This window comes from Vulpes vulpes, chromosome 1 (assembly GCF_048418805.1).
Source record: "Vulpes vulpes isolate BD-2025 chromosome 1, VulVul3, whole genome shotgun sequence".
NCBI lineage: Eukaryota > Metazoa > Chordata > Mammalia > Carnivora > Canidae > Vulpes > Vulpes vulpes.
Genome location: NC_132780.1, coordinates 82544645 through 82556974, shown reverse-complemented (window position 1 = coordinate 82556974; position 12330 = coordinate 82544645). Strand labels below are relative to the sequence as shown.

Genomic DNA, 12330 nt, shown 5'->3' with positions numbered 1-12330 from the left:
GTTTGCAAATATTTGGTTCTGTATATTTAAGCAGTGACTCTGACAAGGTTGATCCTAATCTAGGGTACCAAGGAAATGGAGAAAATGTACCAAATATAAATAACTGCTTTCCTGGGTAAAGTGATATAAAACTAGGCATTTTAGAAGGCTCTGCCCATATTAAAATGAGGGAGAAAAATGTCTCTGGGCATGAGAGGAACCATAAAAGTGATATATTTTGTGCTGGAACAACATGATGTTAGCTTCTTGTGTTCCACACCAGGCTTTGGAGGTAAAGCTCAGCTGTTGACCACAGTTATGTTTTCCTGTAAAAGGCTACTGCTCACTAAGTCCTATGTAATTAGAAACTCACAGAGGAAGGAAATGTCATTAGAACACCCAGGGAAAGGTTTATTAAAGGATACACAGTTTGTGCATTTGAGTTTTGCTTTTCATCATAAGCTTTGACAGCTTCATTGGATCTAAATATCCAACGTATTGAATGTATAAAGGTCGAAAGGAATGACCAGAATTCTTCTAGGTCCCTACTATCAGATTTTATTGAGACTCTACTTTTCCTTATTCCTTTCATTTGTAGGAGTGGTAGGTATGAGGTGTTAGACTTCTCTACTTACAAATATGTTTCTTTTGCATGATCATTGGAGTAAACAATATTGATAAAGGTGGGAAAGTTCGAGTTAATGCCTAAAATGTTAACCACGGATCCAGTGCTCTAGGATATTTTAAGGAAGATACTTCTCCTGTACCTTTTAAGAAAAAAAAAAGTGAGAATATTTGAAGCATATGTATCTTTGTTCAGCTTTTTAAAATCAAATTTCACCTGTTCTAACAGAGCACACAGAGGATGGATCATTCAGCAGCCAACTTTGGTTAATTTTGCCCACAAGAATGCCTAAAGTTGTCTCCCTGAACTTGCCACCTAATACTTGCACTCCAGATGTCCATTCTTGTGTTACTGTGCACGCCTTAAATTGAGCTGGGAGATTTATAATTACCTGAGTCTTCCATGAAAGAAAAATGCCAGAAGTTACCTACACCACCCACTATAGGATTGTTCTTGGCATGGTGACTGAGGCGTGGTGAATTTGTGCGTGGCAGTATGAGTTGTCCTGTCTTAAGTGGCAGTAATGCTAGGGGGTACTTTTCTTCTTGAAGTTATATTATTAACTCCTTGAATGAAACATATCTTGGTTTTGAATCATAACCATGGGAAATGCCCACACCCACCTCGCCTTAACATATGTAAATTCCATTTCTCCCAAGACTCTCAGCTATGAGAGAATGCAACCCTCAGTATTATGAAAGTAGTTCAGCTGAAATGTTTGCCTTCCTGTGCTCAGTCACTTGAGCAGTCCAAGTGACACCTTTGACAAGACAGAACAAGAAATTTATTCCTTCAATATGGAGCATTTTGCAAGGGAGGCTGAGTTTTGGAGCAGGCTAATGGTGAGTTGAATGAAGTGTTTAAATACCAAGGGCATCATACTGGGCATTTTCCTTGTAGCTTTTCATAAAATTAAGATGAAAGAGGAATTTATAATCAAAAGATTATAGTCTTGTTCATTGTTTTAAAGTGAAACATGCCTTCTATATACCAAACGCCATTAGTGATAAATGACTTTGGATGAATTGTTTGAGTATAAATTTTTCTAACTTTATTGATGAACTATACAGAACAGCTTGTGGGCATACAAGCCATGATCTTACTGAAGCAATATGACTCGCTGGCAAAAAGGAACTGTAAAGTCAAGCTAGGTTTTTAACACAAATGAGGAATTTCTTGGAACTCTGTATTGGATTGTTTCTTTTGATTTTCTTTCAAAGTACCTCTTCTAAGATTTCACACATACACATGTATGTGAATATGTATACAATAATTATACTATAGATTATGATCAGAAAAGCATGATAAAAGAACATACCCGTTTCTAAAACTAATTTTTATGATTTTTGAACTGGACATATTCAGACTTGCTATTTCCTTTAATGTTACAAAGAACTACTGAGTTCAATTCCATATGAATTGGTCAAGTCCTGAAAGTCTCACAGAATGGCCCAGATTCCCTGACCTCAGTAACCCTGACTGGTCATCCATTTTAAGGTTGAATAAACTGGGCAGCCCCAGTAGCACAGTGGTTTAGTGCTGCCTGCAGCCCAGGGTGTAATCCTGGAGACCCGGGATCCAGTCCCATGTCAGGCTCCCTGCATGGAGCCTGCTTCTCCCTCTGCCTGTGTCTCTGCCTCTCTCTCTCTGTCTCTCATGAATAAACAAATAAAATCTTTAAAAATAAATAAAATTGAATAAACTGAAGTTCCTCTACTTGAACAACTCTACATTGGGCTACAAGATCAGAGGCTTCACCCCAGCCCAGGGCTTTTTTTCAGTTAGTATATCTCCCACCCCACAGTATACATTTTCATTTTGTTTTCTCCTTTTAATGTGAATTTGAACTTCACTGGAAATATAAGATGCTGTCACAACCAGAGGTGATTTTTAGATTGGATGGTATAACAAATTCTCCTCTGGTAGCAACAATGTGACCCATCTGTCTTTTCTGTGGGAATATTGACCTATGTTTACCTTCTTTTATGTCATAAAGTTGATTTTAAGAGCAAATCAGTTAAAACATTGGATTCTAAAGTAATCATCTATTTATTAAAGAGTGTTCATCATCCCTAATGTCTTGGCTTTTAATGTTATATCTAAGATGGCAAGTCATACTGTATACTTTGGAAGAAAGGAGTGTAAAAAATGCTGTATTGTTCCCAAGCCTAACTAAAAAAAAAAAAAAAAAAAAAAAAAAGCAAACAAACAAAAACAAAAAAAACCCCACAATTTTCAGATGGGTATTCAAGCTCTTCAGACATAGATCTTTGTTTATCCAAGTCATTCATTCATTTCCTTAGCTAAAATATCCCTGACACTGAGCCATTTCTATGCTCTTGTAATATTTAGATTTTTAAAATTCCTTTGTTTTTATGAGAAGATCATTTCTGACAAACTATGGAAAAATGAAAGGAGTTTTTTCCTGCATGCCCTCTGGCCAAAAAGGAACATCTGTGCTTCTAGGAGCTGAGAGCTGAGGTAGCACAGGTCTGATTGGCTCCAGGGTCCTAAGGGCCCACAGGGCCCAGCCAGAAGTTCAGAAAATACATGAAGAGATGAGATGAAGGCATTGGTCCTCACCACTCAGACATCCCCAGCCCCCTGCCTGAGTAGACTCCCAGTCACATGAGAGAATGTCAGAATTTTTAGGTCAACAGATATCATGCAAACTCAAGCTAGCTTTTTGTTCTGTTAAACCTTAATCACCCAAACTGCCATTTTGAAAATTCTCTCCACGTTTGGAATTTCTTTAGTCCCTGGCTCTGTCTCTGCCACTTCATTTTGTCACCAATTCCATTAACAGGCCACTACCACCAGATCAGTGGCCTCAGAGACTGCCACAGGTGGCTGGCAGCATCTCAGCGATCTCTCATCAGCTCCTTCCAGCCTGTGTAGTGGAGAAAACATGCAGAGGCAGGCACCCAGGACAGGAGGAACTGAAATTCATTGCAATCCTTAGCTGCTCCAGATATGGAATGAATTGAAGGAAATGGAGTTTTGAAAGCCTGGTTTATTTTCAGGGTCTTTCTATCACAATTAACACACCCCACCTCTCTCGTGGTCAACAAGTTGCTGCTGGGGTGGATCTTGTGCCAGTGCAGAGTCAGATACTGTCTTTAAATCTTTGGTGTTCAGTTATCATGGATGTTTTGGGTGAATTTTGATTTACAAAGTATTCCACTAAAATGTTTATCTTGATTACTGAGTTTCTCCATATCTCCTTAAGTTTTGTATATCACCCAAATTACTCCCCCCATCCTAAATCCAGCCCTGAAGACAGAAGGGTTTGCAATTTCAAATACTGTAGTTAAGGAGTCAAAAAGAGAGTCAAAGAATAAATAGGGTGATCAAAACAAAAAAAAATTTATCTTACAGATGCATAGATGGTGAGATATAGAGATTTAATGATGGGCTTGGTGCTCTCTGGTTAGCGAGCAGTGTGGAAGTGAGAAATGCAAGCCTCTGCCATCAGAAGCTGGCAACTTCATACATAATGTCAGACGTACTGTCTCTGCCTTCTCTGCCAGATAGAGGACCAGAATAGTTCCTCTATCCATAGTTTGCTGGTTATTCTTTGTTCTGAGTGCATTTGAGTTCTTGCACATCTTCCTTCTTGCAGATTGCTTGTGTGGCTTAGAAGTTCACTTCTGTGCTAGACGTCACTGGATAATGCTTCTCTCAAAGAGGAGAATAGTGGTCCCTGGAAGTTCAAATTCAGGATTGCCTCCAAGTGCAGCTTCAGATCCCCAAGGATCTGTGCTGTTCAAGGACAGCTGATTGATCAAGTCCCTTCCCTTCACACAACCTAGCACGACAGTTACACAGGCTAATTTCAACAAGGATGGACTAAATACAAGGATGTACTTGGCAGTGGATACAATGTATGGTGGGCAGCATGATTTGGGGAAAGTGGACAGTGGTAACTGGCTATGTAGCCCTGAGTGATTATCACCACCCAAGAGACCCAAACCATCTTTTTTTTTTTTTAAGCCTAAAACCCTCATTTGCCCCCATCCTCTTTCTCCACGTGAGCTCATCTGAGCAAAGCATCAAGAGCTCACTGAGTTCAGCCTCTGTACTAACTCTGTTGTTTCTTGAAGAGAACACGGAGGGAGAAGACATGCTCTTGACTCGTGAGGGTCAAAATATAATTAAGAGACAAGGCATGCATACATGAAACAATCAGAGAACAAAATAACATGTGATTGAGTGGCAGGGTGCATGGTTCAGACTTTAAATGGAATAGTGCTTCTGAAGTGAGGGTGGCCAAAGAAGACTTCATTAGAGAAATAGATCAAGAAGGACGGGTTGGATCTGAAAAGGAGAGGGATGAGCATCCGGGTGAAGGGGATAGTTTTGAGTAAATGCCAGCAGAGAGAAACGGCCCTGGTGGTGAAACAGTACTGAGTGTTTGAACAGGAAATTCAAGTGAGGGACCGGGGAGAGAGAAAGTTAAGCAGATCTTGGAGAGGCTTGAAGGCCAAGCAGAGGAGTTTGGATGTGGTAGGAAATGGGAGCCAGAGAAGGTGTTGGAATAGTGAAACAGCATGATAAAAGCAGTGTGTGAGGAAAATTATTGTATCCAGGTACATTGTATTCTGAAGACTCTGGAGGCCAGTCAGGAAGCTATTGTTACAGGACCGAAACAGGAGATGACAGTGGTCCCAGATTAGAGTGGTACCAGCAGAATAGGGAGAAAGAAGCATATTTCTAAGGGAAACTATGAAACACTCGTTGGTCATGAAAGACTCCTAACTCTGGGAAACGAACTAAGGGTGCTGGAAGGGGAGGTGGGCGGGGGGTGGGGGTGACTGGGTGACGGGCACTGAGGTGGGCACTTGACAGGATGAGCACTGAGTGTTATTCAATATGTTGGCAAATTGAACACCAATAAAAAATAAATTTATAAAAATAAAAAAAATTTAAAAAAAGAAACACTCGTTAGTGAATGGGATCCTGTACAGTGCAAACTATACAAAGTTAGCAAATTGCGGCTATTTTGTGTAAGTGACTGTCTTTGTGAAGAATAGAAGTCTGATTCTTCTCCTTAGACCTATCCGAAAGCCAGCCAACCTTTCTCATACCTCCTTCCCTATTCCTGGAGTTAACCAAAGCTCTAGAAAATTCTCCAAACCCCAGTACCCATCCTAACAGTTCAGGCCCAAGCTTTTCTTCCAGGCAACACTCCTGCCACTTAGAACACTTTCCTCCTTCAAAGCTACCCCCTCTCTTATAGCTGGGCTCCTGAATCGAGGTGCGTTTTCTCAGTTCTCCTTCCTAGCTGTTGTTGTACATGAAACAACTTTCTTCTCTCTCCCTCGCTTAGTTATATTTCTAGTTAGTTTAGTCCTCTCATCTGTCTGCTTTCTGGCTTATTCATGTCAATTTGCCCAGTGACATCTGGTTCCTTGGTGGTGTACTTTAGTGTTAGATGACTGACTGTGTCGTGTGCATATACATGGTTGCCTTTGACTTAAAGTCTCTCCTACCTACAGGGAAGAGGGGTATACAGTTCACCTGATAGTTTGAAAGGGAAAACAAGTCAGAAAGATGAAGAAAATCAAGGGGTTGCGTGTTTTGACAGACAAATCCCAGATAGATTTTGAGGGAAATTTGTAGGGGTTTTGGGTTTTTTGAAGATTTTATTTATTTACTTGATAGAGAGAGAGTATGAGCAGGGAAAGCAGCAGGCAGCGGGAGAGGGAGAAATAGACTCCCCACTCAGCAGGGAACCCAAAGTAGGTCTCCATCCCAGGACCCTGGGATCATGACCTGCCGAAGGCTGATACTTAACTGACTGAGCCACCCAGACGTCCCTCAAGGGAAATTTTGAATCATAGAAGATGAAGAATTTTAAGAAGTCATGCATGTGTTCTATTTGACCTGCAGAGTATTTTTTAATAACTTATTTCCTTTTAATCTTTGGGCCAATATTTAAAATTCAAAAGACTTGGCATACCGATCCAGAAACATATTTCCTTGAACAATCAGAAGATGTGTCAGTAATCAGCTGGAGCTGAGTATCGCTATCCCCTGTAGATGCAGCAAGCATGCATTCTCTTCCTCGGCTACATTTTTGCAGACTTATCAGGACCTGTGGACATTTGAGTTTTTATTTTGGGACCAGACTGATTTATTTTATAAAAAAGAGAAACTGAGGCACAGAGACGTTGAAAAGCTTTTTCAATATCACCCGAGAGGTTGGTAGCAATACAGGGGTTAGACCTGACCTTTGCTCTGACTCGTTGACCCTCTTTTTTCTGCCTTTTGGGACCACAGTTGTTTCTTGAATACAAGACCAGAAAGGTTGACAAGCTGGAGGAAGGCAAAGGCTTGCATGTAGGAATATGTTCATCGGCCTAAAGGGACACTGACCAGGAGTCCCTGAGAGCAAGAATCTGGAGAACACCTAAGAGTAATAATATTTCTCTGCTGTGACCTTTGATGTAATTTTCTTTTACTCTACCGTACTTGCTACTTATAATTCCAAGAAGCAACATGTTTCATAATTAGCTTTTCCCCTTTATTACAATGTCTTTACTTAAGAAAGAGTGCACTTGAAAATAAAGCCGTTGTGATAGAACATTGTAAGCATTTGTAGTGAAAATGTCCCAAATTTCTAAAGGAAGCTTACTGATAAAGACGATTTGTGTGTGTTTTTCTGTCCACTTTCCTGAATCATTTCATTTGCCTAGACCTCCGGCCTGCCCCGTTAGAGTCTCCGTCTTGAATATGTTAAAATGACATTGGCACTTGGCGAGAGGCTGGCAGGCTCCCGCAGACTCAGCCGGGCTGTGATCTCTGCAGGCTCACGGGGCAGGCAGGAGGGGGGAGTGATCATCCTGCTTATCATTATTGATGTGGCTTCGGCGACCTCTGATGCGTTTCTGTCCAGTGCGATTCTGGATGCCATTCAGAAAACACCTGCTGTAATCCTTGCGAGAAATCCGTGCGTGTGCCAAGGCCGGGGGATTGGTGTCGCTCTTGAACAACATGAAGGTCAACGTCTTGGCTCTCCTTTGGTAGTTATTTTTGTGAAAGTCAGAATTCTTTATGGAGTGAATTTTTATACAGACCCAGCACAGGCTGGCATTTCTACTTTTTGCAGAATAACATTTGAAATTGCCTTTTATCTAAAATGGAAGATGGGTGGAGATTTTGCAGGGCATTTGGAGTTGGAAGACACACAGGAAAGAGAGATTCTTTGTGTTCTCTGAAATACAGGAAAGCTTATAATTGATGTTGAATCTCTGCTTTCACTACTTTGCCCTCATCCTCCTCAAAGGAACTATGCCTCTGTGATTGCTTCTTTTCTTCGGTGGAGGAGTGCCTATCTTCCTCCCCCCACCCCACCAAACCCTTAAAGCCTTTGGCTGATGTAACAAGATCACTTCCTTATGTGGGTGAGATGTTTCAACTGTACCATTTATGCTATTGTTTTCAATGCAAGTTCTACATTTCTATCTACTATGTGCCTGTATGAGTTATAAATGAGAGACAAAAACTCTGTAGAGGTATTTGACACCCAGTCCACAGTAGAAGTTACCATACATAAGAATTCATCTGATTCGGGGATCCCTGGGTGGCTCAGCGGTTTGGCACCTGCCTTTGGCCCAGGGCACAATCCTGGAGTCCCGGGATCAAGTCCCACATCAGGCTCCCTGCATGGAGCCTGCTTCTCCCTCTGCCTGTGTCTCTGCCTCTCTTTCTCTCTATGTCTATCGTGAATAAATAAATAAAATCTTTAAAAAATATATTTAAAAAAATAATTCATCTGATTCAAGGCCACCTTGATAAAATGTGCTATAACTGTTACAACAAATTAACTAATGACAATAATAACTAACACATATTCCATGTTTACTAGGTGTTAGGAACTACGCTATGTATTTCATGGATATTATCTAATTTGATGTTCCTAATTGCTCCCATATTCCACAAAATGAATGCAATAATAGTCTGTGAGAGTAAAGGTTTAGTTTTAGGCACACAGTTTAAGAGGGATCCCAGCAAACTGAAGTACACAGCAAAGTGACAGCAGGGCCAGCTAGAGAGAACTGAGATTCTCAGTTAAACCTGAGCCTGCAGCAGAGTCTCCCTGAAGGCCAGTTAGAGCACGTATTGCAGCACCCACCACGATGTGCCTCCTCTAAAGTTTCTTATCCCGTGGTCTAAGGCGGGACCCCGACATTTGCATTTATAACCATTTCCCCAGGTGATGCCAGTGCTGCAGGTCCAGAGAGCGCAGCTAGAGCGCAGCTGGCCTAGAGCTCAAAACTACACCTACCACAGGGAGAACAGGTTGAATCACCCAGAGAAGACACTGCTCTGGGCACACAAGAGCCTCTTGCAGCCCATTCAAGGGCTGGAGTATGTAAGTGATACTGGCTGGGTCCCACCAGCGATGCTGGCTGTGACATTGGCCAGTGGGTGTGGGTTGAGACAAACATAGGTGGAGAGGAAGGGACAACAGATGGAGAGGCTGCTTGTGGAGGCAGCAAATCAAGAACCCTAGGAGTTGTCCAAGCAGAGGAGGGTGAAGCTTTCTGAGTAAGGTTTACAAACCGGAGACCGGAGGCTTAATGCAGACTGCAGACATGTCTTCAGCGAGTGTATGGGGCCAGCAAGTGTTTCCTTTGAATGTGACTAGAGTCAGATACCCTCTGGTCCCCCCAGTCCCTCTTCTCTCTTAATCCTCCTGAGCCATCCACAGGTGGCCCGGATCTGAAGGCTGTGGTGTACAAGGTGATGAAGCAGCAGTGAAGTGCTGGATTAGGTATTTTTTGTCATGCAAACCCTAAAGGATGAGAGAAAGGTCACTAGGTAAGGTGATCCCAGTTTGTTCACCTATAGGAACTGCACACAGTGGGGAGGACCCACTCTAAACTGTGACCCATGGAAGTGCATTCTCACATCCCCAGGCAAGGCGGTGTACCCTAGTAGGGCTCTCTCAGTCACTACCCCATGTTACCTCTACAACTCCTCCCTCCAGTGGCTCTGCTTCTACCTTAGTAGAGCTGACCACAGTGGCCAAAGAACCTAAATGGGAAAATGCACAAGAACTGTGGCCAAGCCCATCCCATCCCAGCCCTCCCTGCAAACATCACCCTAGGTCTGCCCTCCTTCAATCCAATGGGCTATTTCCCAGGTAGGAGGCAAGGGGGCCCTCCCAGAGCCTGGAAACCAGACATTTAGAAGTCATGGAATGACCAAGTCATGGAAAGAAGAGAAAGGAGAGAGAAGAGTTTGGAGTTGATTACAAAACAACCAGCACCAAAGAAGGTGGATTCTCAGGAGGGAAAGCTTATATAAGAAGTTCCAGTACAAGGAAGAGTAAAGAAAAAGAGAAATAGCAAAGAGAAGTCACAAGACCAAATTAAGAAATGGAAGACCCAGATAAATTGTCAGAATAAATTTTCAGTGATGAACACGTTGTCCTTAAGACATCTGGAACAAAACCAGAGAGAGCTAGAAGTATGCTCTGGCTCTAAGAACCTGGTTGGGTCTTTTCCACCTTTGTCTCTGGATTGGGTTGCTAAATTGTTGTCTTTACATTCCCCCTGCAAAGACACTGCTTTCTTAGTGATGAGAGTTCAGGGTTGGGGCTGCCATCCCAGTGGTAGAGCTAACAGCCTATCCCCCCTTTCTTGGGTCATCCTTCCATTCTCTTTTCTCTCTCTTCCCTCCCTCCCTGACTTCCTACAAGTAAGGAAAGAAACACTTGGGGAGACCTCTGGTGCAAGTTCCAGTAACGAGGCTGGCAGGTGAATTTTGCGCGTACAAAGTGAGTCATTTTCTCATAACTGAGATCAGGGGCTGTATTCCTCCCAGGAGAAAAAATACTTATATTGACGTGTTTATGTTTTGGAATAATAATATTTGTCCATGTGAAAATATGTGTGATTCCTTTCTGCCACACCATATGGCTGATTACTATTCATAATCCAAACAGTAGCAGCTGCTGCAGAATTTTGAGAATGAGTTTTCTTGAAGTAAAAACAGACAAACTATCGGATGCTGTATATAGTTTGCAAAGTGTCACTAGTTATTCACCAGAAACCTACATATGGGTCCCTTTCATTAATCCAGTATGGTCTTTATGAATAGCCCAGCAGTTCATTTTTCTATCCACTTTGATTCTCTCCCTTTCATCCAACCTACTCCGTCTTTCAACCCGTGCCCCCTGGGGCCAGTCTACCTTGGAACCATTGGGCACACAAGTTCTCAGTTTGGTTTTTGTTGACTGATGATAGCTGCCAGAAAAAATGGCAGGGCATTTTTGCCCTGGTTCTCCATGTGGCTTCCAACGCTGCTGAACCACATTATATATTTGTGGTTAATCAGACACATGGAGGCACTGAAGCAGTTAATGATCCCCTCTCGGGCCTACTTGGCCCAACTCTGAGGTAATGGAAAATGTAGAGTAGCACTTTCTACAGACCATTTGAAGGTGGTTAGCAGAAACCCTTGAGGTTTAAGAAGGAAGTGATTTGCAGAATAGGCACTGGACGCCACTGCAGAAACCACCACAATCCATGGTACAAAATCACAGGGAAGTATCCCTTATATCATTTCGTCATCATTCTAAGTCCCCAGAAGAGCTGGGAACTTTAGTAAATCAAAGCACTCTTTTTTTTGCTTTTCCATTAACTATGCAAAACATTCTTTATGCTGATTCTACGCATCACAATGGTGAACATCCAAACTATTTAGCAAAAAAAAAAAAAAAAAAAAAAAGTCCTGACCCAATATACCAAAACTTGAGCCTACGATGAAAGTAAATTTTAGATAATTTTCCACTTTCATTAGTTTAATCTTAATACCCCGCATGGTTGTTTTCAGGGTGTTTTTGTATATATTATTAGTAATTGAGACTTTTTTTCCAAGAAGACTGTCAGGTGCCCAAATCAATGGATGATCGTGAGCCTGGGATATTATCTCTGGCTTGGATGCCTTGTCCTGTTCTCCTCACAATGGGTATCACTAATTTCCAACTTGTTTCCATTGTCTTCCTGCAGCCATTTGTCTTTTTCAGGTGTCTACCGATCAGTTCTCTAAGTACCTGCTGCTTTTATCACAAGTTATAATAGGGTGATTTATCAATGTCATTCTCCTCACTTGCCACGAGAGAGCAACTACAAGATATTATAGAATTGGTCTGCATACTTGGCCTTGAACAACAGTCTCTGATTTGAAATGGTATTTATACCTCTGTCATCCCAGAGCTTGTCAAGAGGTCTCTGAGTCAGCCTTAACTTTGCCAGCCTTTGCCTTCAGGGGCCATTAGTTGATTGTTTCATAAACTTCTCTTTCCCAAAAGGAATATCTGACAACATTTCCAAGTCACGTCTTGTATTTAGGATATGTGTGTGAATGTGTGTGTCTGCGTCTCATTCCCGTGTCTCTTATCACCATAATCACCCTGACTCAGGCTAAATATGTGATGGCTCTAGATCCCTATAATGTGATTTCAGGACTGAATGGTCCAAACGGGTTGTTTCAGCTGATGCCTGAAATCCTCTCCTTGTCCATCCTCACCTTTCCCCAGCCTCCAGAAAATCGTTACCCTTAGAGCTCAGCGCTGTCCACATGCAGAATCTGTATGACCCACACATAGTCATCATTTGAACAGGGGTTGGTCCTGCCGTCCCATTTTGTTTTGTTTTTGTTTGTTTGTTTGTTTGTTTGTTTGTTTGTTTTTACTATAATGTCAAGTTTAATCT

The 12330-nt window shown here is 42.0% G+C and overlaps 1 protein-coding gene across 1 annotated transcript in view; it reads left to right on the top strand.

Annotated features, from left to right (window-relative positions):
* The first annotated feature begins 1292 nt into the window (after positions 1-1292).
* SASH1 (SAM and SH3 domain containing 1) overlaps positions 1293-12330 on the top strand; it is a 332874-nt gene continuing 321836 nt past the window's right edge. Inside the window, exon 1 of the mRNA XM_072718853.1 lies at positions 1293-1446. The gene's annotated coding sequence lies outside the window, so the exon portion shown is untranslated. The remainder of the gene's footprint in view (positions 1447-12330) is intronic.